This window comes from Lagopus muta, chromosome 3 (assembly GCF_023343835.1).
Source record: "Lagopus muta isolate bLagMut1 chromosome 3, bLagMut1 primary, whole genome shotgun sequence".
Taxonomy (NCBI): Eukaryota; Metazoa; Chordata; class Aves; order Galliformes; family Phasianidae; genus Lagopus; species Lagopus muta.
The window spans coordinates 30,844,059-30,866,754 of record NC_064435.1 but is presented as its reverse complement, the minus strand read 5'-3'; the positions used below and the strand labels follow the sequence as shown (position 1 = coordinate 30,866,754).

At 36.7% G+C, this 22,696-nt stretch overlaps 1 long non-coding RNA gene across 1 annotated transcript; it reads right to left on the bottom strand.

The window, feature by feature from the left end:
* Positions 1 to 20,772: 20,772 nt before the first annotated feature.
* LOC125690391 (uncharacterized) lies at positions 20,773 to 22,168 on the bottom strand. The gene is made up of 3 exons (XR_007375659.1): positions 22,087 to 22,168; positions 21,381 to 21,451; positions 20,773 to 20,878 (listed from the first exon to the last, which is right to left on the bottom strand). It is a non-coding gene; the product is annotated as an uncharacterized LOC125690391 (long non-coding RNA).
* Positions 22,169 to 22,696: the final 528 nt, after the last annotated feature.

The following is a 22,696-nucleotide window of genomic DNA, read 5'->3' as shown; positions in this document are numbered from 1 at the left end:
ATTTCATAAATCCCTTCACATGTCTCTCTCATTGTAAAGAGTTTTTAGTTGCCACAACTTCCACTCAGAAAAAGCTCCATCCACATACCCTAAGAAATTTCCTTTTCCTTCCTCCAGCTTTTTTTTCTTTCATTCTTTCCCTTCAACTAAGCACCTTTCCTGTCTCCTGTATCTGTACATACTGATTTTTCTGACACGTATTTCTTGCCCTGAAGTCCATTTCTACAAATCCCTCACTCCCTTTCTCAAACATATGGAAATGATTATGTTTGTTACAGACCTGTTCCAAGTTCACCCACCTAAAGCTCCTGAATTTTCCTTACTGTCTTTTTGAATATTCAAACTCTGGTTCTTTGGCCTAAATATGGAAGTTTATGTCATTTTGGCAGTTCTTCTGGATATTCTCATGCCTATGTCCTTGTAACTCCTGGCATTAGAATCACTGGACTTAGAAGTTCCTCCAGAATGTCAGAGCAGGCAGATGTAATATAAAGCCTATAGGACAAATATAACCAATGCAGCTACTCATTTGGCTTTCCAGGACTAAAAGACAGGATGACCAGCTTTTTCCTAGCGAATTTGTCTTTCAAAGAAAATGACTGAATAGTCGAAACATTCAATTTTCTTAAGTAATCATGATCCACTAGAAGACACTGATCAACTGGAAAGTACATGGTCCCCATGCTATCATACTGGAGTTTTTCACACATGTACACACACACACAAAAGGAAAAATAATGATGTAATCAGAGTATCTATATAAGGATATGTAGCACTATTTTAGAGAAACTGTCATACCTAAATTAATCAAGAGTTTACTTAAACCTGCAGCATCCAGTGGCCCCACCAGCATTCTGTGCAGTACCAGTAAAAACACTGCAGACATGATTTGTACTGAATTTGCAGGTGTCTTCCAAAAGAATCCATGTGGCTCTCCATCCCAAACACTATTGCATGAAGTGTGGACCAGAAACTCAGAAACTGTCTCAAACAATACTTGTTTGTTTAGGGAGGATTCCTCCTTGAAAAATATTTTTTTCCACGAAGGAGGATGATGTGCATTTTTATAAATTACCAAAAGATGAATTCTGAAACTACATTTTCAATAAAAATATTTTAATTTGGACTGATCTGGCATTCATGTTTTTTAGATTATTAACAAAGTTATCTAGTATTTCTGAGTCCACGCACATCCACTTAGTATTTTTTTTCAATGTGGAAAACATAGTAAAAGACCTTAAATAAGACATCTAAATGACCTGAATGTGAGAAAAATTCAGTGCCATGCCCTTGTGCCCACTCACAACTCCTGTTTCTTTCTCCTCTTTGGTACAAACCCCTGAATCAATGTACAGAGTCACCAGAATATACACCAGCATATAAGCAGCTTAGCACATCTGAGACCTGCTGTTGCTGCAGCATACACTGGAGGCTTTGAAGTAGTTTATATTTCCTTTGTGGTAAGTATATCCTATAGCTTGAAATCCGGTGATGTGAAAGCATAGCTATGTAATCTGCCTTGGATATGGTATTACCAGCTACACTTTGAAGAAATAAGAATGTGAGTGAAAGAGATGATGAACATATACAGAAGACAAGGAGACTGGGGCACAACTCCAGAGCCACGCTCTGTTCAGTGGTGCTTAGTGACAGCACAAGAGGTAATGGACACAATCTGAAACACAGAAGGTTTTGTCTAAACATGAGGAGGCACTTTAGCATTGTGTGGGCAACTGAACACAAACATAGGTTGTTCAGAGAGGATGTGGGGGTCTCTCTCCCTGGAGATCTTCAAGAATGTCTGAACATGGTCCAGATCTGAACTGGCACCTTGTTCTGGGTGTTCCTGCTTGAGCAGGGGTTGGACCTCACTACAAGAAAGACACTGAGGCCCTGGAATGTGTCCAGAGAAGGGCAACGAAACTGGTGAGGGGTCTGGAGCACAAGTCTTATGAGGAGCGGCTGAGGGAGCTGGGATTGTTCAGTCTGCAGAAGAGGAGGCTCAGGGGAGACCTCATTGCACTCTACAACTTCCTGAAGGGAGGTTGTGGTGCAAAAGGGTCTGGCCTCTTCTCCCAGGCAAATAGTAGGACCCGAGGAAACGGCCAGAAGTTATACCAGAGGAGGTTTAGGTTGGATATTAGGAGAAACTTTTTCTCTCAAAGGGTGGTCAGGCACTGGAATGGCTGCCCAGGGAGGTGGTGGAGTCGCCATCCCTGGCAGTGTTCAAGAGGCTCCTGGATGAGGAGCTACGAGAGATGGTTTAGTAGCTTCTGGTACTAATAGGAATGGGAGGGCGGTTGGACTAGATGATCTTGCAGGTTGTTTCCAACCTTGTGATTCTGTGACAAGATGGCCTTCAGAGGTCCTTTCCAAACTCAACCACTCTATTATCCTGTGATTCCATGATGCTTGTTCTTATATTGCAAGGGAAATTATTTTCTTCCAAAGCATTTCCTAAAAAGAAAATTAAGCTCTGTCAGAACAAGCATATTTCTGTAATCTATTTTTATCATTGTAGACACAGGAAAAACACCAAAACTGTCTAACATTGCCTGCTGTATTGACTCAGCCTGAGCCTTTTGGAAACACTTTACAGACCCATGCAATGGGTGATACTTGATTTGATGCAATGTTTATTTTGACCAAGAAATCAAGGATCTAAAGTCTGGCCACAGAAAACAACACAATCTGTTATTTTGTAGATCTCAGATATTGAGCAACAAGAAATGCATGTTGCTTTCTGTGTAACTCAGAGCAGCCTCACGTGTGAAGGGCACTACATCTGGTATATCGGTATTAATGATCTATAGTTTAGCTCTTCTAGCAAGTTGAAAAGAGATTTACCTAGTTAACGACTAGGTAGTGTATCACTTATTGAATAAAACATTTTGAAATTGTCACATAAGAAGATTCATGCACATTTATAATATTTTATATAGGGTGGCAATAATTGATTACAAGTGGAATCTGTCACATTTCAGATCTGACTTCTCACACAATTTATCAGTTCATGCATTGTGAATATATCAGCAATAAGTAGAACATGGAACTCAATGTTTTTTACTTGTATCCTGAATCACATTTTATTATCTTTTATTTAGCCACTCAAATAAAATATGCCACTACTTAAAAATATCAACAAGAAAAGGTCCTTCCCCTAAAAACACATGCATAAAAACACATAAACACACCAAAACTAACAAAGAAATAAAACCTACATTATTTTTTATACAAAAATAATTGTGAAATATAAAAGTATTGATGGAGTGTTTACTTAGCATCCTACTGTTCCTGGGCCTGGTAATGCTGAGAAATAGCCTAGGATTCTCATTCCTTTGCTTAGCTTCGAAACAAGACTTGAACAAAATGGCAGTATGAGCTGATTGTGTAGGCTTTGTTTCATTAACATAAGAAGTCATATATGTGAATTCAAAGAAATTGAATTCACTCTCCCTTTCCCAGTGTTGTGTGCTTTCATAAGCACAACTTTGTGAGATGTAATACAGTAAACAGATTGTTTTTAAACAGATATTCTTGTGCTGGTCTGCATGGGAACAGCTGATATATGAGGGAATAGTCTAAGAGAGTGTACAAAAATAATATTTAAATTGGAACAAGTACTTTTGTGATTTACACCTAACATTGCTCTCACTTTGACAGACAGCCAAATGTTACAGAGAAAATATCCAATATGTGTTCCCATTTTGAAGCAGCATGGAAAATTTGTAGAGAGAAAAGCATGATGAGCGAAAGACACCTTACAAAGTCAGCTTTGTGATGTACTTCAATGAGTTGTACTGGGTTTGTTTACTACAGTCTGTACAAATAGATAATTACTGTCTTTAAAAAAAAAACATCTATTTTTAGCAATTTGCCTGTCTTTAAAAGGTGTTAGGGAGTTTAAAAGGTGTCTAAAAGAGCTAAATATTAATTTTCTTCTTATTTCGACTCCTGCACTGCCATTCAAAGAACATGATCCAATGGGGTCTCTGGAAGCTAAAAGCACACAGCACTTCTGGGTCAGATTTTATATCAGCTTCTAATCTCTCCCACATTGTTCTCACAGATAAGGCTGCACTTCAAAGACAGGCCTTCTTTTTTGCTAAAAGCTGTCTTTGTGTGTTCAAATTGAAGAATGAGAATGTACAAGATGGAAGATCAGCACAGACATCCTTTGCAGTGCTGAATTAGAGGTGGGTGATGTACCTGAGAAAAGTTTCTCTCACAGAGGACAGAAGTGTTGGTAAATGTAGGATGTGTCTGAGATTTTAAAGGGGAGATAGACTATCTGTTGCTGTGTGTAAAACTGGAGGTAGAAAATATGTCCCAGCTCAGACTATGCTCAATAAAGGGAGAGACCAGTTCATAGTTCCCAACTGGGTCCAGCCTTACCATTGTGGGACTGCAAACAACCATGCAGAAATACAAGTCTGGAAACACGATACTCAGACTTGGGATAGCCTCTGAATTAGATGTAATATGTGATTTGGCAGAATTATTTAGGCTGACACCCAATGCAGGATATTAGAGAGCAGTTAAATCCTCTCAAAAAGAGAGCCTCAGTAAAAGGCAACTCTATAAAACCAAATTTTAGATTTGGTCATCATTAGTGTGCTGGAAAATAAACGAAGGTATAACCCTGCTCTGCAAATTTTATTTCATTTAGGAAGACTATGCCCCATGGCATACATGCTCTGTCTGTGCTGTTAAGTACATGATGTGAGAAATGGTGGCATGAAGACTTAGAATGGAAGAAGAAAGACATAGTCCACATTGAAGCAAAGCAGAAAATATTTCAGCTTTGTTTTACAAATTCATACACTTCTTAGAAGTCTCCATGGAGCTTTCGTAGAGGTTGAGCTAGAGATCAGGCCTGATGGCAAGTCCCAGGTTAATTCTGAGCAGCTGCCAAATCCCTCAGTAAGGCACACTGTAAAACAATGGCTACTCTAGACTCTAAAGAAGTATTTTAATAATGTTTCTGGAGTGGTTAGTGTAGTGTATAATGAAAGCGCCTGTGCCCCTGTCAGTATGGAATCAAATGAAACTTACATAAGCCTGGGTTACTCTAGAACTGATCTTATTGCCAAACTTCCAAATAAAATGCAAAATATTACAAATTCCTCTTTCATTACTTTTTAAAAAGTAGAAGAGAGAGGGGAAAATTATAAGTGAAGAGAAAATGTTGCATGATCCCTTAGCTAGACGTCTGGAAACCAGTCAGCCCTTAAGACAATCTTGGAATAGATATGTGATTCCTTTATCTTCTTTATCCACAAGTCTAGTTCATGTAAATAGAGATGAAAACACAAACTCTGTCTTCGAAGACCCAGAAATATATCCAAACATTTTCAGTTGTCTTTCTTGTTTGGCAACAGATGAGAACCTTGCATAAAATAGTCTTTCCAACCTGTGCTATTTGCAGTGGAACCAATTTTTTTTTTCCTTTTATTTCTAAGCAGGAATTTTTGAGGGACATTGGTGATTTGGATGGTAAAATGTTTGGACCCTTTTTGTTTCCTATTTTTCACTCCATAGTCTATAATTCCATAGAATTGCCACCAAATGACCTAAACATCCAAGTAGTCTGTGGATACAACTCTCCAAAGTGCTCAAGATTGAAAGAAAAGGAAGAATTTTCCATTTCAGCTTCATATCATAGGTTTTATCATAACTTAGGTTGTAGTACAGTAGGCTTTTCATACTTCTAAAGCTCAGGGTTTAACTAATGAGCCTGTCTATGCACAGCGAGGGTAAAAATTTTATTAAAAAACAGTATGCCTTTCATATCAAAATAATCTTTCTACAACATGACTCAGAGAACAAAAATAAAATGCTACCAAATTCTTTTACTTATTCACACTTCTTTCCCAAGCTTGATACCCCACGTGTTGTATGTCATTGCAGATCAATAACTCTGAGTTATTTAACATTAGGAGTCAAAGACATATTAAATAATGGCAATATTTAATGTGTAATGTGAGATACCAAAGCACTTATGGCTGAGTTTTTGTATGAAGAAATTGCAAGGTCCTTTTGGTGCACTGGCTAAAATAAGCTCCCAAATACGACTTCATTAAGAACTGTTTTTGAACAAATTTGCCAATGCAGGATTCAACTCTATTCCTAATCCCAGATTACCTTCATTCAGCACTGTGACAAGAAGGAGTGAGAGTATATGCCACAGATCACACCAGGTCCTAGCTCTTGACTTTACCACACTGGGACTTGCACACAGTGTGCTGCAAATCGCTTCCACTTCACTCAGGTTGTTGTGGAAAGAGACACAAAAGCAAGGGAGACTACCAAGTCTCACTGCTACCTACAATCAGGAGAAGGAGAGAATATGACTACGTTTGAAAAATCTATCTTTTTTATTGAATGCACTGGGAGACTAAAGAGACTGGGTAAATGGGTGAATTTTATAAAAGTTCCCTTCAAAATCAGTGGTGATGTACTCTACTCTTATGAAACACTGTTTTTACTCCACTGATTAGCAAGGGAAGCCAGATTAAGGCATATCACCAGATGATTCTACATTATGCGAATCCTTTAATAAGCTCATAGTACAGATATATAAAGTAAACATTAAAATAACGTCATACTACTACCCCATGTTGACATGTTCTGTGATATTCTTTCTCATCCTTCCCCTCCTTATGGGAAAACAACATTTAGAGCACTGTTTTCAAGGTCAAATAAACGTGTCAAGTTGTCCTGACAGAATTTACTGTGGTTTTTAAAAAACAGTGATGATAATGTTAGTCTCAAGGGGTATTTTTCTTCGTATTTTTGGACCAGTCCCCAGGAAAACATTGCATCTAGTGCAGATGACAAATAGCAAAAAAGTAATGGAGTTTCAATTGAAATACTGGCTTTCTTTGAGTTTAAAAATGGCGCCTTAATCACAGGTCTGGTTCCCATGTTTGCATTTTGAATCATTTCTACTTGGTTTACTGACAAAAATAATATTTTGCTACATTTTATTTTCTCCAAAATTGGAAAAATATGAAAGATAGAGTTGTACGTAAATTCTAACTTTTTCTTCTCAAATTTGAGATCTCATGAATTCTATTTTGTGTCATTATAACAAACAATAGCTGTGGCATTTTTTAAAGAAAATATAATATTTATTTCTTCTTTTTCTACAACAAAACTGCTGTGTCTCTGATCACGTAATTTTCCATAACAAGTCTCATTACCAGTGATGATACTGTAAAAAAACCTACAGTATTAACTGGAGAATCCAAGCTGGGAATCTAGAATACCATTTAAAAAGAATATTTCTTGCTTTAAAAAGTGGTATGTTTACTTCAGAAGTCTTATTTAATAAACACAGGATCTATACTGTCTTTTATAGTAAAGCAATACTTTAAAAATTGTGAATGTTATTGTTTTTACCATAATATCATCTACGATTCTATAAAAGGTCAACATTTTTGCTACGTCATACACATGTAATTTATTACAAATATGACTGATTTTCAATATTCCTATAGGTTTTTTCTTTTTTCTTTTTTTTCTTTTTTTTTTTTTCTTTTCCTTAATTATAATAGACTTAAATCTTTAGGTCTCAAGAATCCGGATTTTTTCTGAAAAGAAATATTAAGAAAAGAATGTTAGCAACATAAGTCCTAGGGATCTGTGAACCTTGTCTTAGGTGTTATTCAAAAGATCTCAGAAAGTCCACATTTTCCTCACAGAATTGATAATGTTAGATCGTCTTCACTGAAAATCAGCATAAAAGGAAAATTTCTTTGGAAACCCTATTTGAAAACAGAACTACAGAAAAATTGCTTTGAAACAAGACATAAGATCACTCAAAATGTTTGCGAACTATTTCATAAATAAAATTTTAGTTTAAGGATATATTTCAGGGTAGTGACTGTGAAATGGTGCTAGTTCACAGCTCCAATTTTTATTGCCTGCCTCATGTACAACTGAGTAGCAGAACAGTGACAAAATTCACTTGAGATGCAAGCTTTGAGTGGCAGTAGCATCCAATAGTTTTCTTTCCACAAAACTGACATTACTTCATTGGGATGTTGCAATTTCTTAAACAGTTTGCTATACTAAATAAACAAATGAAAAAAGACACATCAGTGAAACATGCAAAGACGTTGATAGGAAATGGTGTTCCATAATAATGGCCTATTTTTCAGAAGATCATTTAAAATAAAAAAATTTAGAAGTACATGATAAAAGTAAATGTCTTTTATATCTCAGTAATACTGAACTTTGGAAATCTTCTATACACTTAACATTAGCCACTCAGTTTCTCTTTGTGCACTGAGTCTAAACATAGGTACTAAATCTCCTTCCAGCTGTTCCTTCATGACGATAATGCATACAATTTTTTAAAATTCTACTTATGCTACTGTAATGTTCATCTTAATATGGACCTGAGTGCTGGTATTTGTATGCGACAATTGTTTTTTTTCAGATCACAGTAAATGCATGTGTTAAGCTCATTACAGAGCGCATTTGAACTATCTTCTAAAGTATTTTTTAGCTCTTGAAGTAGCAGAGTTTCAGTTAAGTGTCAAAACAACAGCAGAAGTATGTACTTCTTAGAGATGTTAATCTAGGTGTGTGTGTGTGATGGCCCTGAACTCTAATAAGGTAAACCTTCATTAAGGGCTCAAATTTCATCCACTTCAAAGAGAGATGAAAACATGATAGAACAGAAGAAAGAATTTTGAGAGGAAAATTTGCTGTGCAATAAAGGATATTTATCACTTTCTCAGCTTGTTAATGCATTTTTATTTTTAAAAATTACTTATTTAAAAACATTTTAGGATGAAATGACAAGTGATATTTCCAGTTAAAAGGTTGGTGCTTCTCCTTAAGCCATTTCATGCGTCATCCTGCTTTCATTTGTCCAGCCGCTAATATAAATGATGATCTGCTGAAGTGCATCTCTCTTGGCAATATCTAAAGCTGGCAAGGATTTCTGGACAGTTGCGTACATTTACTTTATGAACAAGTACACCATCCTGTGCACCAGCACTTACTGCATCGCATTAAGCAGTACTGCAAATATAGAGCGACTTTCAGAAGGATTTAAGTAACAAATCTTTTGTTTCAGGAATCTAAGATTTGCAGTGACTGTTGCTTTTGTTTCATCAGGCCTGATAAGGTTCTTTAAAAGGTTTGAGAGAAATTGAACTAATTGGAGAATGAGCAAGGCAATGAACAGTCTTCTGTCTTCTTCGCCTTGTATCATATCCAGGTTTACTAAAAATATCTGGAATTAAACTATGGTCTCACTTAACAACAGAAATCCTTTGTCTTCAGTGTATCCAAGACTACATCACCAACACAAAGACTTCTCTGTTTTTGGAGCAAAATTCCGCTACTACCAATGGCACCGAAATAGTAACCAATTTCAGAATAACATCTTGTAAGTATGGAAGAGGTACAATAGCAGTATTTTATCTGGGAATTCTTTTAGAGTGGCAAATTTACTCATGAGCAGCTCTACTGTGGAAGCAGATGGCATGATCAGATCCTGACTGGATTAAAACCTATACCAGGAAGATACTATCAGTATGTTGATTGGAAAACCGTTTCCACTCTTTTCTTAATATTTATGTTGGTTAAGGACAGTTCTGTGAAAATTGGACCTTTATCATGTCTTGAAGGCTAGGTCACACCTCGAGTATTGTGTTCAGTTTTGGGCCCCTCACTACAATAAAAACATTGAGGCCCTGGAACATGTCCAGAGAAGGGCAATGAAACTGGTGAGGGTCTGGAGCACAAATCTTATGAGGAGCGACTGAGGAAGCTGGGATTGTTCAGTCTGAGAAGAGGAGGCTCAGGGGAGACCTTGTTGCACTCTACAATTTCCTGAAGGGGGTTATGATGAGAAGGGGGTCGGCCTTTTCTCCCAGGCAACAAACAGGACCCGGAGAAATGGCCACAAGGTGCGCTGGGGAGATTTAAATTAGACACAGGGAAAAATTTCTTCTCTCAGAGAGTGGTCAGGCACTGAAATGGCCTTCCTAGGGAGGTGGTGGAGTAGCAATCCCCGGCAGTGTTCAAGAGAGGATGAGGAGCTATGAGATATGGTTTAGTAGCTTAGAGGGTAGTAATGGTTATAGGAGGACAGTTAGACTAGACGAACTTGTAGGTCCTTTCCAACTTTGTGATTCTATGACTCTATGATTCTATGTTACAGCATATGCTGGAGCAGTTTGTGTTTGCACATAATTTTTATAATGGAGACCACTAAAAATACAAAGAAATGTAATGCAAAATCTTGTTTTGCTTTCTTTTTACAGGTTTCAGTAGCTGCAAGTCCATCCTGTTCTGGTCTTATATGGCCACATACTTATCTCTATAATCTTGCAAAATTCTGCTGAAAATTTGGAAATTTCTTTTTAAAATATCAACATTGTTTAAAGTACTGTTTTGGAATGGTCGAGACTGCAAGAAAGATGCTCGTAAAGTCTCATTTTCTATGTCACTATTCTTCCAACACCGCAATTCTCTTATGGCACAGTACAGTGATTATAAACACTGGAGCCAGGGCTTAATCATTCCCATCAACAGTGATTTTACCCATCTTCAGACTTCCTTAAATGTACCATCTTTGAGCTGACACAGTGCAACCGAACAGTGTTGTTAGTATTTTTTGTGAGATAAGAGACTTTGACTCTAAAACAGGTTGATCAACAACTTGTGGCTTAGAATTTTACTATAGGAACCTGCATGGTCACTTTACAACATCTGGCATAACGATTTTTCACTGCTGGAGACAGTGAACAGGCATTAAAATAACAGTTCAGAGTAGATTAAGTAGTACATGAATTGGCAATTTAGCTAGCTGTATTTATTCACATAAGCCCACAATGAATTTCTGACCTAGCATCATTTTCTTACGGATGGTTTTCTTATAGAAGTTGAAACTGAGTACAGTTATTAAAGATCATGCTGAGCTCTGCAGAAGACTAGGGGTATTTTCCTGAATATTTTGGCTATATTGTAACTTGGATGCTGCTATTCTGCCTTCTTATATTTCTGCCACTGATTGATAGGAAATGTTCTAGTTTTTAATCTTTTTTTTTTTTCCTTTTATTCTTTTCTTTCTATTGTGTTCTGCTGAAAGTATTTTATATTGGCATGGACACAGCTGGCTTTGGCACAAAAAGCTGAAAACCAGTTCACAATAACAGCAGTGGATTGTCAGGTTTTGTGTTTAAGGCAAGCGGTCTAAGGAAAATAAAGTGCTCATCTTCCTATTTATATCTGGAGTTTGGACCTTGAAATAACTACTGACTAGTATCTGGCTTTCTGACAGATCCTGCTGCTATGATTTATATGAGAATTGCTCCAAAAGTAATGCCTCCTATTTTTTTGGCCCATGGTGTCAAAGGCAGATGTTGGTGACAGGGCAGTCAAGGTTGAAGCTTCCCACCAATATTCTGTTACACTTTGTTGCTGTGCGACAGATGGCAGCAGAGGGGCAGTCAGACAGAATGTCTTCTGACATGAAGTGTGTATAAAGCAGATGCATGTCACTGAATTCCCTCATGCAGAAAAAAATTGCACCCACTGACATTCATCACTGCTTGGTGAATGTTTATGGAGATCAAATAGCGGATGTGAGCACAGTGAGGTGGTGGCTGGTGTGTTTCAACAGTAGCGATAGAGATGTAAAAAGCAAACCATGTTCTGGATGGCCATGCAGATATTTCTGAGTGTGGTATGCAAGTTGTCCATTGCTGGCAAAAATGCATAGCTAATGATGAATCTGTGAAAAAGTAGTGTTTTGTACCTGAGAATTTGCTCTAACAAACAATATTATTGTGCACATTGTATCGGTTGTATTTTCCAGGGAAATAAATAGGAGATCTTACATTCAGAAGGACCTGCATAATAGTATCTTAGAACATAGCAGATTTAATCTCATTGATTTTCATTGTGAAATAATTGATTTAGATAATGTTTATTGTCAGTTAGTTGAAATTGCAAACAAATTTGCAAAAAAAACAACAAAAAAATCTGAAGGGTTAAAATATTTGGAACACAGATATTGAGATGGCTCTTTTAAGACTGAAAAAGATATATTATCCCTTTTCCTCTGGAAACTTTCCACCACTCCAGTTGCCCAGAACTGTTTTGCACTTTTATGGTAAGGCATCACAATTCTGTTAGAAATATCTGCTTTATTACTGAAAGTTCCTCTCAGTTGACGTATAGTATGAACATTGCTTGAATAAAGTTTCTGTCTTAAGAGCTAGTATACTGATGCAGACTGTGATCCATCATTTTTGCACGTTGAAGAACTGGTAAAGATGTTGTTCCAAGATGTAAAACATTTTTAAGGTCAGATTTTCTGATCTGAAGTTCTCTTTCCTGAAGACATCTGTTGAAATAGATTGTAGTTCTTTACAATCTGAGATAAATCATATCAATCTAATTTCTGTACTTCCTAGTCTTCCTAGTCTTAAGCATCTCCTGAAGTATAAGCACGAGAGTACTTCTACATTTGCCAATGACATATGTTTTATAATGGCACAAAATGAGTTAAAATACAATCTACCTGTGTGCTAGATAGAACTGTGTTACAACATTTGGGAAACATGAATGGCTTTATCTTTTTTCACAAGAACAAGATGAGCAAATAGTATCTCTCAGCAGGTTCACAGCATCACTGATATTTTAAATTCTGCATTAGCAATTTTTTTTTTCCTAAATCTACAATCTTCTGGATCTAGAAATACTCTATTTTTTCTCAGAACAGAAAAGACATAAGAAATGTATAGGAGTAGTTTTGACTGATGTAATCAAGGAAATTAAAACATAGCACCATGTACAAATTAAATCCATTGCCATGTGTGGATTAAACTACTTTGGTTACTTAGAATGCCAATATATGTCTACACTTTCAGACTTAGGATCCCAGGTATTGTTTTGGTTTAACCCAAGCAGGTAGCTCACACTTCACAGCACTCACTCTCCAGGTGGAATGACTGAGAGAATTGGAAAGGTAAAAGCTAGAGAACTTACAGATTGAGATACAGACGGTTTACCAAGTAAAGCAAAAGCCACACAAGCAAGCAAAGCAAAACAAGATGTTCATTCACTACTTTCCATTGGCTAGCAGATGTTCAGCTAGCTACAGGAAAACAGGACTCATTGCAGCTGTTTTGTGAGAAGACAAATATCGTCACCGCAAATGTCTCTTCGTTCTTTACCCCAGCTTTTATTGCTGAGCATCATGCCACATGTTGTTTGGTCAGGCTGGCTCAGTTGTCCTGGCTGTGGCCCCTCCCAATTATTTGTGCAGCCCATGTTCCTCACTGGCCAGGCAGTGTCAGAAGCTGAAAAGTCCTTGACTCCTAAGCACTGCTCAGCAACAACTAAAACATCACAGCGCTTATCAGTACTATTTTCATCAAAAATTCAAAACGTGGCATTCTACGCACATCTGTAAAGAAAATTAACTCTAGTGCAGCCAAAACCCTAATTGATGTGCCCTTCCATGTTCCTTTACATTGCTGTTTTCTTTAAAACATGCTGTTTTAGCTATTGGATGCCTAGGGTTTCACAGCCTGATTTCAGGGGACAAAAATCCCAACAGGAGATGAAATAAAGCTAGGAGGTTTTCAGTGCTGAAAGAAGCTATTCTCCACATAGTTTAATAATCATCCCAGATTAGGGTGATTAAGCAGTATAAAACAGGTATTAGAAAATTAATTAAAAGAACACATACAGTAGCCATGCAAACACAGATGCCAAATGAAACCCTGTTGTAATCAGTAGAACTTAACTGATTTCATATGAGTTGTGCCTTACCTTTAGTGCAGTTGAACTTATCCATTTAAGTGAGGGCTTAGAGTAATTTTGTGAAACCATTCTCATTAACACAATCTCAAATTTTGATAAAACAATGGCTTTATTTTTACTAAATTAAATAAATTCAACATCTGAATTGGTTGTATTTTATGAACTTTACCTTTGATCAAGAAAGGAATGTCATTTTCCTACCAAAAGATCAGCACTGCTGTATGCACAACATGAAAAAATCATTCAGTAGGGCATCAAAGAATAATATTGTGCTCTGTCTCTTGTTAATACAGAATGTGGAATTCCAATTTGCATTTGCATCACTTGGCAAACCCACTGTAAAAACAAACTCAACACCACCATTCCCCTATTTTAAAATATTTTGTCTAGTTGTCTTACCAGAGATCTTTGTTAGAGATCTTAGCTTGAGGTCAAAGAGGCCATTGTATTGCCTGTATTCATAAGAGTGTAAATAATCTAACGGGACATAGAAGATTGACATGAGTTGAAGATATCTCCTTTAGTCTCTGCCAGTTTTTTTCTAAATTGAATGCAGATGTGTTTAGAGGAATACTACTGATGACAGGGAGATCTAAAAATAAAGCTTTAAGAATTACCTTTCCAGTAACTATTTTTAATGCAAACAGTGAGACAAATAATTGAAATGCATATCTCTTCAAACCTTTTGGTCTCTAGGAACAAATCCTACAAAATAAGTCATAACAAATGAATAATAGAAAGTACACCTTTGTCCAATTCCAAATCAGCCTTAAAAAAGCCATTGCCGCCATTTCTGTTCAGCAATAAGATCTGCCTTTTTCCCATCATGTCTGCATCATATTGTATGGTTTCCCCAGAGCCTTTCTAGCCAGTGATTTAATGATTTCTCAGAATTACCATTTTCCTTCTGTCCTAATGAATGTTCACATCAAGATGTTGTAAACTTTCTAAAAGCTAGTGAGTCTCACACACCTTGTGTAAAGTAGAAGTAGGTCATTCCACTTTTCCAAGGTGATCCAAGCTGAGCCTGAGTCTCATTTCTTCTATCAGATGTAAAAGATCTTTAATATGAAAGAGCTCTTAGTTTGAAAGCAGTATTACATGTTGCTTGCTTTCCATATGGTACTTTCCACATTTCTGTTGAAAGTAAGGACTTTTCTCTATTGTTTTAGAAAACACTTTGTGAACCACATTTGGTCCATTGGCTGCATGTGTCACCCTATATAGAAAATATGAAACAAATGAAAACTGTTGATTTAACCAGGATCCAAAGCAATTGGGGTTTCTGCAACAAAAATATCAATACTTAAGAATGAATTCCTGTGAGGCACAAATATTCCAGATGTAACCAATATCTAAAGTAGGTGTGATGCTAATGGCCTTCTCCTTCTTTTCATGCCACTAGGTTTCGACTTGCTTAAACAGCATTTCTTAACAGCAGACAAGATATAACCATACAGAAAAGAATATGGGACTTTTCATTTCTTCTGATGTAAAACATTTGCCTTAATGAATTATATATATATATATATATTTAACTTCAGAATGACTTGAACTGTAGGGAACCAAGTGAAAGGAAATTGGAAAAGTACACAGAGCACAAACTGTAGATGACTGCCCTTCAAACATCCACCTAGGGGGATTTTTCTTCTGAAAGACCTGTAATTTCTTATTTTATCCTTATGTAAGAATGAATAGAACAGAGACTGTATCTCCTTATAAATGGACAAAAAATTAAAACATTTTATTACCAGTCCTTTCTTGGAAATGAATCAGATTCACTTTCAGAGCAAAGGAAAAACACTCAACTTACTTGACTCTGTTCTTTACAACTGTATCAATAAAGTATTCTGTGAAATGTTAAGTGTTCACATTTTTAATCATCTTTGTTGCGTGCACACCAGGCTAAATTATAGTCACTGGAATCAGATGAAACCTGCAGAGTTGCTTTTTCTTCACTACAGTGAAAGCCTTTATATGGCAAACTCATAGCTCATAATTGTGGCTGGCTATTTTCTCATTGCAACTAGCAAATGCTACTGGTGTTTTAAATTTAGAATGATTCAAATAAATGACTTTTAACGTCATTTGACTACTTACAAAACAAACTGTACCACAATATGAAGAAATGATTTTCATCAGTCTCTAGTATAACACTTGAAACACTTCTGGGAACCTTCGAAAGTCCAAATTTTCTGGGAGCCAAAACAAGAAATCATGTTAGACATCAGAGTAGATTCAAACAAGTACAAGGAGAGTTAACAAGTTTTTCCTGAAATGGGAAGAAGCATTCTATAGATAGATAAATCTTTTCCCCTGAGTTCTAGTGTTGTATATCATAGGGTTGAGATGAAGTTCAAAGTCAGACAAAGTCAATGTCTCTGACCTTCTCTTATCAAAACAAACGCTAATGGTGAGTGTCATTAACAACTCAATAACAATGAATGTTTTTCTTAGAGAAAAGCAGTTTGGGACCCTGCTCTCCCTTCTGAGAGAGAGCTTGTTTCATTGCTGGAAGAATACACTTAAAAGCAGCTCAGAAACTCAAAGATGCTATTATGTTAGGGTGGTGATAGCAGCTCTATGGAAATGGAAGATGAAGAAAAAAGGATCTGACCTCATCAGTCTTGAAGTTACTGAACCCAAAAATCAAGTTCTTGACTTGTGCTTCTACATCACGATGAACTTCTAAGAAGCTATCATTTGAGAGTGATTCCCCAATCTATACTTTCTTTACCATGTGCTAAAAGATATAATTATTTGTTGTGATTTTTTTTTCCCAAGCCTGTGTAAAATTTTTAAGGAAGAATTTCAGAGTTCATCTAGTCCAACCTTATGCTGAAAGCAGGGTAAGCTCTAAGTTCAGACCAGGTCGCTCAGAGTATTGCCTAGCTGGATTTTAAAAGTTTCTAAGGACAAAGATTACTTAAACACCCATGCCAATCTGTCCTGTTGTTGAAATGTCCACCTGGAGGAAATGCTTTTTCATATACACAGACTGTGCCTCACAATGCCAATCTGCTGTGTTGGTCATGGATGTTCACATCTTATCTCTAATGCTCTTGCCTGGGTAAAGACCTCTGCTGTGCCAGAGGTAACTGGCCTAAATGGTGCTGGGGACTACGCCCCGTGGTTCTTAACAGTGCCACACAGTTTTCAGTATGCAACCTCCTTCTGCTCAGCTGTCTGCAGAAACCACTGTTATAAGAGATGCACTGGAGGACCTGACAGCATCAATCATCACTAGCTGAATGGCTGCTTGATGCTGTTGAAGCAGTTGAAGATAAAAGATGCAAACAACATTTTGACCAGATATAGCTGAGAGATATTTAGAAACTGCTAGAGTTAACAGAAGAAAATCTGGAGTAGCTACCCTTTCCCAGCAACATGAGTCACTCCAATGTTCCCAGGAAACTTCACAGAAGTCCCTAAAAATCTTAGAAAATTTCCAGATCTAAAGAAAGAGCATAGAAACTACCTTGCAAACCATCATGTCTGTTAGCTTGTTTGGTATCATTTAGTTGCTTTCTTTTATGTTAAAGTCACATTCTCCTAGTAATGTTGTTCTCCATTTTGGGCCTCTGATCTTTATTACAATTCAGTCGTGAATTAGGGATTCTATAAAACCTCAAAATTACATGTTCAACATAATTCTCTCAAATCTGTTGTAAATATTTCAAGTCTCATCCTGTCTTTTATTGTCTTATAAGTACTTCTCATATCTGTGGTTCAAACCTATCAAAATACAAAAAGCAAAACTAAAGAAATAAAGCAACAACACCAAAACACAACAAAAGCAAACACAAAATCAACCTATCACAAAATACAAAAAAAAAAAAACAAAACCCTTCTTTCTGATTACTTTTTTTTAATATATATTTTTTTTAAATTAATTTACTCATCCAATACAAAGAGATGAAATTCATGCTCAAATTTTCTGCTGTTTTCTGGGGAACTTTTACTGCACTTCTGGGGAATTTATACCACATTGAAATACTTGAAATTAGCTATTAGCCATTTAATAACTCATCGCTTCATCCCATTTTTTGAGAAACTGTTCCTTCCTTCATTTCTTTAGATAGTAGTCTGTGGAAAGCTCATGTTAGAATGTTTTCCCTGTAATACTGAACAAGTTAGCAACATAGAAAAGTTGTGTAGGTGAGAAATATACTGATCTAAGCAGATTTCTGTCAAAACAATCAGTTAAAAATCTCAATATTCACAAAATGCAACATTACTAAATTAAAACGTTTTCTGTTTAGTAAAAATAAATGAGATAGAAAAAAAGAAGGGCATTCAGAGTAACAGATTTAGACTCCTGCTTGAAGCTACAAGAAGTAAATTACATTGCCAGGAGTCACAAAGAAGGTCAGTAACTGATCCAGAAATTGATGTTATATTTTCTTCTTCCAGTACAGTGACCTGGTCATTAGACCATATTGCCTTCAAAGTAAATATTTAGAAACTCTTTCAGGTTTAAATTTAATTTCCTTAAGCAAAGTTCATTTGGGGGTATTCAGGTCAAACATCACTTAGAAGGTTCTTTTACTCACAGAAATCTCATATGGAGAGAGATGAATGCTTGAAATGTCAGAAAAAAAATACTGCAGAATGTACACAGCTGTAATGCAAAACTGTGCCAAGTTACTATACATCTTTTTATTTAAAAAGGAAATATGAATAGTTGATAATTACACAGTTCTACAGTTAGAACTTGGTTTGCAAATGACAGATGTTGAACACCTATCCAAAATTTTATTTTTTTTGCTTCTCTGTTCCTCAGAGTTCTAAAAAGGATGCTTGACTCCAGAAGCAGAACATGAGCCTCTGCATTTGGTATGTGAAATTTTTCCTTTTTTAGTACTGGTATACACTGGAATTTTCAACTGCATTTTCAATTATAAAAATGCTTAACTGACCATATAAAGGACTATATTATCAATGAGATGTGAGAGCACACACAAAAAAAGCTTTTGTCTAATCACAATGAGTCCACAAGGCAAGCATTGCAATTACTGCACTGATGGCTTGAGAGGTTTTGTTGTATAATTTATCTACCGAAATAACTTAAGCACTGATGCATTCATTTGTTTTCATTATGCTGGCCATGATAAGACTTCTAGAACACCATAGCAATGCCCAGAGTAGTGAAATGTGACACAATAACCAGAAGAATTTCTGGAAAATGTACGCCTAGAATGACAAGTACACATAGCCTAGCAAATTATTAACCCCTTTGCTTCTTGTCTCTGTAGCCAATGGTTTCTGCTGATGTGCTAGTGAGAATACTGATTTTATCAGTGCATCATTGTGCTAACTACCTCATTTCCAAGAAATGCGATATTATGCCTGGCACAGCAAGCACTTCACCATCCATTCTACTCAGCAATAATTTCTTGTCAAAGCAAAGTTTTTGTTACATGTAATTAACATTTCCTCCAATTATATGCAATTGTTCCTCATTTTCTACTAATTATTTCCTAGACTGTTGGTGTATTTCCCTGAGTAACAGACAAAGCTGAGCTGCGTAAATTGTTTCATGATCCTTCCAGGTACCATTTTTTTTCACTCTTTTGTGCCATAGAATCACAGAATCATAGAATGACCAGGGTTAGAAGGGACCTCAAGGATCATGAATCTCCAACTCCCCTGCAAGCCTGCATAGGCTCACAATATATTAATACTTGACAGAAGATATATTTTAAACTTGTTTGGGAATTCAGGAAAAATGTTTAATACAGTTGTCCATACTGCTGTTTTTCTATATTCTTCCTCTAAAGCCTCTTTTTCTAGACAGAATTTGGACCTAATAAATGTTGATATGCTGGATGGCATTCAGTTCAAGATGAAAGCATTTTAGTGCTTATAGATTATCTGAGTGTTTAAGTTTACAGTGATTTTTGGTTATCAATATTCCACATTATAACATCATGTAGTACACTGGGAGTTAAAGTGTAAATTAAACCTGCCAGGGTAAATGTCTGGTACAATATGAATGTCTTCATCTGTATTTCAGGAAGGCACAGCTAACCAGGAAGTCTGTGTTTGGGCAACAGAAAATCAGCCTTTGTGAGCCAAATAAGTTTCCAGGCTTCACAGACCCTTGGCTATCATTTAGGAGCTCAGGTAGTTCTCTGGATGCATATATTTAGTTGTTATAATCTTAAACTGAAAACTACTATATGCCCAATTGTCTTCTGATATCAGAAGACAATTGGTTTCTCTGCTATAATTCTTTTTTTTCCTTTTTATTTATTTATTTATTTAATTTGAGAAACAGTATGAAACTTACCTTCTTTCCCAGGATGATTCAGAGGTCAGATCAAGGTAAAACTGCACAAGAGCCATCATTTGGGAGTCATTATTATGTTGAGGAATGAAGATAAAGATGGTGTGTTTCATAAACTTCAATTCTATTCCCTTTGACTCATGCTTCTATACAGCCTATATCCCGGGTGAAATCCAGATCTTATGCTAATATTTTGTATCGTATATTTCTTTTAATACATATGGACAAGAAAAAAAAGTAGATCTTTCCTAGTCAGCAGTTAAAATCTAATCCATTTCCTAGAACAGAAAAAAAAATTTAGAAGAAAAATCGACTTTGTTTTTTTCACTTTCTTCTAAATTCTTTCTCATTCTCTATGTAACTTTCCTCATTAAATACAAAAAAATTTCCTTATCTGTTATTCAGACTGCTCAATAACTCTGATGTGGCTGCTTCTGTTGGCACATTTTGTTCTTAATTAGGTTGAAAGATATTTTGACATGTTTCATGGTCTCAGTAATTGTGTCTGGACTACAATAATCTTGTATCACTTGTTCGATTGTTCTCTCCAGTTTTTCTGAGGACTTAAGAGTCTCAAAATTGATCTTTTTATGTATGTTGCAGATGGTTCTATGCTCATTTCATTTTTCTTCTTACAAGCTTGCAGACAGCTTAAATCCCTCTTCTTCCTTACTTTATCCATTCCTCTCCTTGGTGTGGACCTTCTTGAAGGCTTGACTTTGTAAGGCTTCATTGATTTATGCTGATTTTTTCTGCATGACAATTCATTGATTCATTTCCTTCACAGGAAACCTAAATGCACACACATGTGGTTGTCTTAGTTATCATGTGGAGAGTCACCATTACTCTTGCTCCATTTGTCGCTATTTTGTTATTTGAGATCTTGTTACTATGGCAAGCTTGGGTTAATGCATTCTCACGTCCTAAGGCCTTTTATATTTGCAACACGTTTTTTGCTACTGTGCTTGTTAGTATTGCTCGTAACACTTATTTCTACATTTTGATAAGTAGTAGTACTGATGATCTGTTAGACATGGAAACAAATAATTAGGCAATAACCACAAGCAATGGAAATAAAAGAAATCTCATAAGTTGGCCTGCTTTTAGGGAAGTACAGCTCAGTTTTACAGCTGTGAATGTTAGGGCTGTTTTACAACATTTGCTGGCACATCCTAATTGTTCTGTGGCTAACACTGTACAGCCTTGTGTCATAAGAACCTTTAAATTCTGCCACGGGGTGAGTATGAGGAAATAATGATAGCAATCAAAAATGGGACTAATTAGTAAAATTTACCCTCTGAGCTTTCTGAGGCGCTAACTTGGAGTCTTCCCTTTGATAATTGCAGCTCGTTGAAATCAAAGGACCTGTGGCAATTCAAAGGAGACGAGAATTGTTCCCATTGTTCTCAAACAATGGGATGAGAGTTCTTGACACTAGCATAAGCAAATATGCACTTCATTTCAGAAGAAAGAAAATTGCATGAAATTAGTTGTCCAACATCTACTCTTGCAAAGACAGACGATGTGTTAAAACTTCTTGTACAATCATGTAAATCATACTTGCAGAGCTACAGACTAAGCAGCAGTTTTAGACAGCCTAAGTATAGATATAGTAACATAACTAATGATGATACTTTATACTGATTTAACACCTTTCATCACAAAGTACATTACCAAACACTAGTTATTTGAGGCTTACAACATGTCTGTAAAAGGCTGTTATACCATTGTACAGATTGCACACAGAGATTAAATGGCTTGGGTTAGGCCACACAGCGAGCGAGCAGCAGAGCCAAAAGGAGAGCGTGAGTGTTGGCTTCCAGCCCTATGCTCCAACTACTGGACTCCACTTCCTTCATACGGAATTCCCATATTGCTTCTCTGAGAGAGCTACTGAAATTTTTGGGCACATGATAATTTTTGTGTAATGCCGAACCAGTTTTCTTTTTCCCTCCTAGCTCCTGCATGACACTGCTTTAACAGTATGATTATATTTTTACCTGTGTTGTTTTAGAAGTTGCCTGGGTCTCCTGGCTCTGCTGGCCGGTCTGGTGACATCATGGTGCTTCCATTCCCTGTCTCTAGAAAAAAAAAATCACTGCTTTATTCTGCTAGCTTCCATTGTGGCCTCAGCATTACACCCTGAGTTCTGCTGTGTGAGTGACTGTACCATTCTGTGCTTAAATAATTCCAGCTATATGCTAGATAATGTGAAACACATGTCTCCCAGGCAATGTAGGAAGCTCTCAGTCCTGCTGCTTCTGCTGTAGTTTCCCACAAGCAGACAGTCAGGTAACAAGGCATAATCTCCCGAGTGCTTTGTACTGCCACGACTGCATGTGCGTGCTCAGCAATGGAGGGACAGGGCAGGACAGGCATTGGTGTGGCACTAGTTCCCTTCCCTGGGAGTGGGACAACAGCGCACCCTGCGCTGCAGGCTGCGCTACATGTGCTCACAGAGCAGCAGAAAACAGCATCGGACAAGCCAGAATGATGTTCATAAAATGAGGAAAAACCGAGAGGAGCAAATTATTATTTTTTAAAACGGTAGGAAGTACCGGAAGAAAAAGGAGTCTTGCAAGTTGCCTCTTTGTGCTATAGAAACGGGGG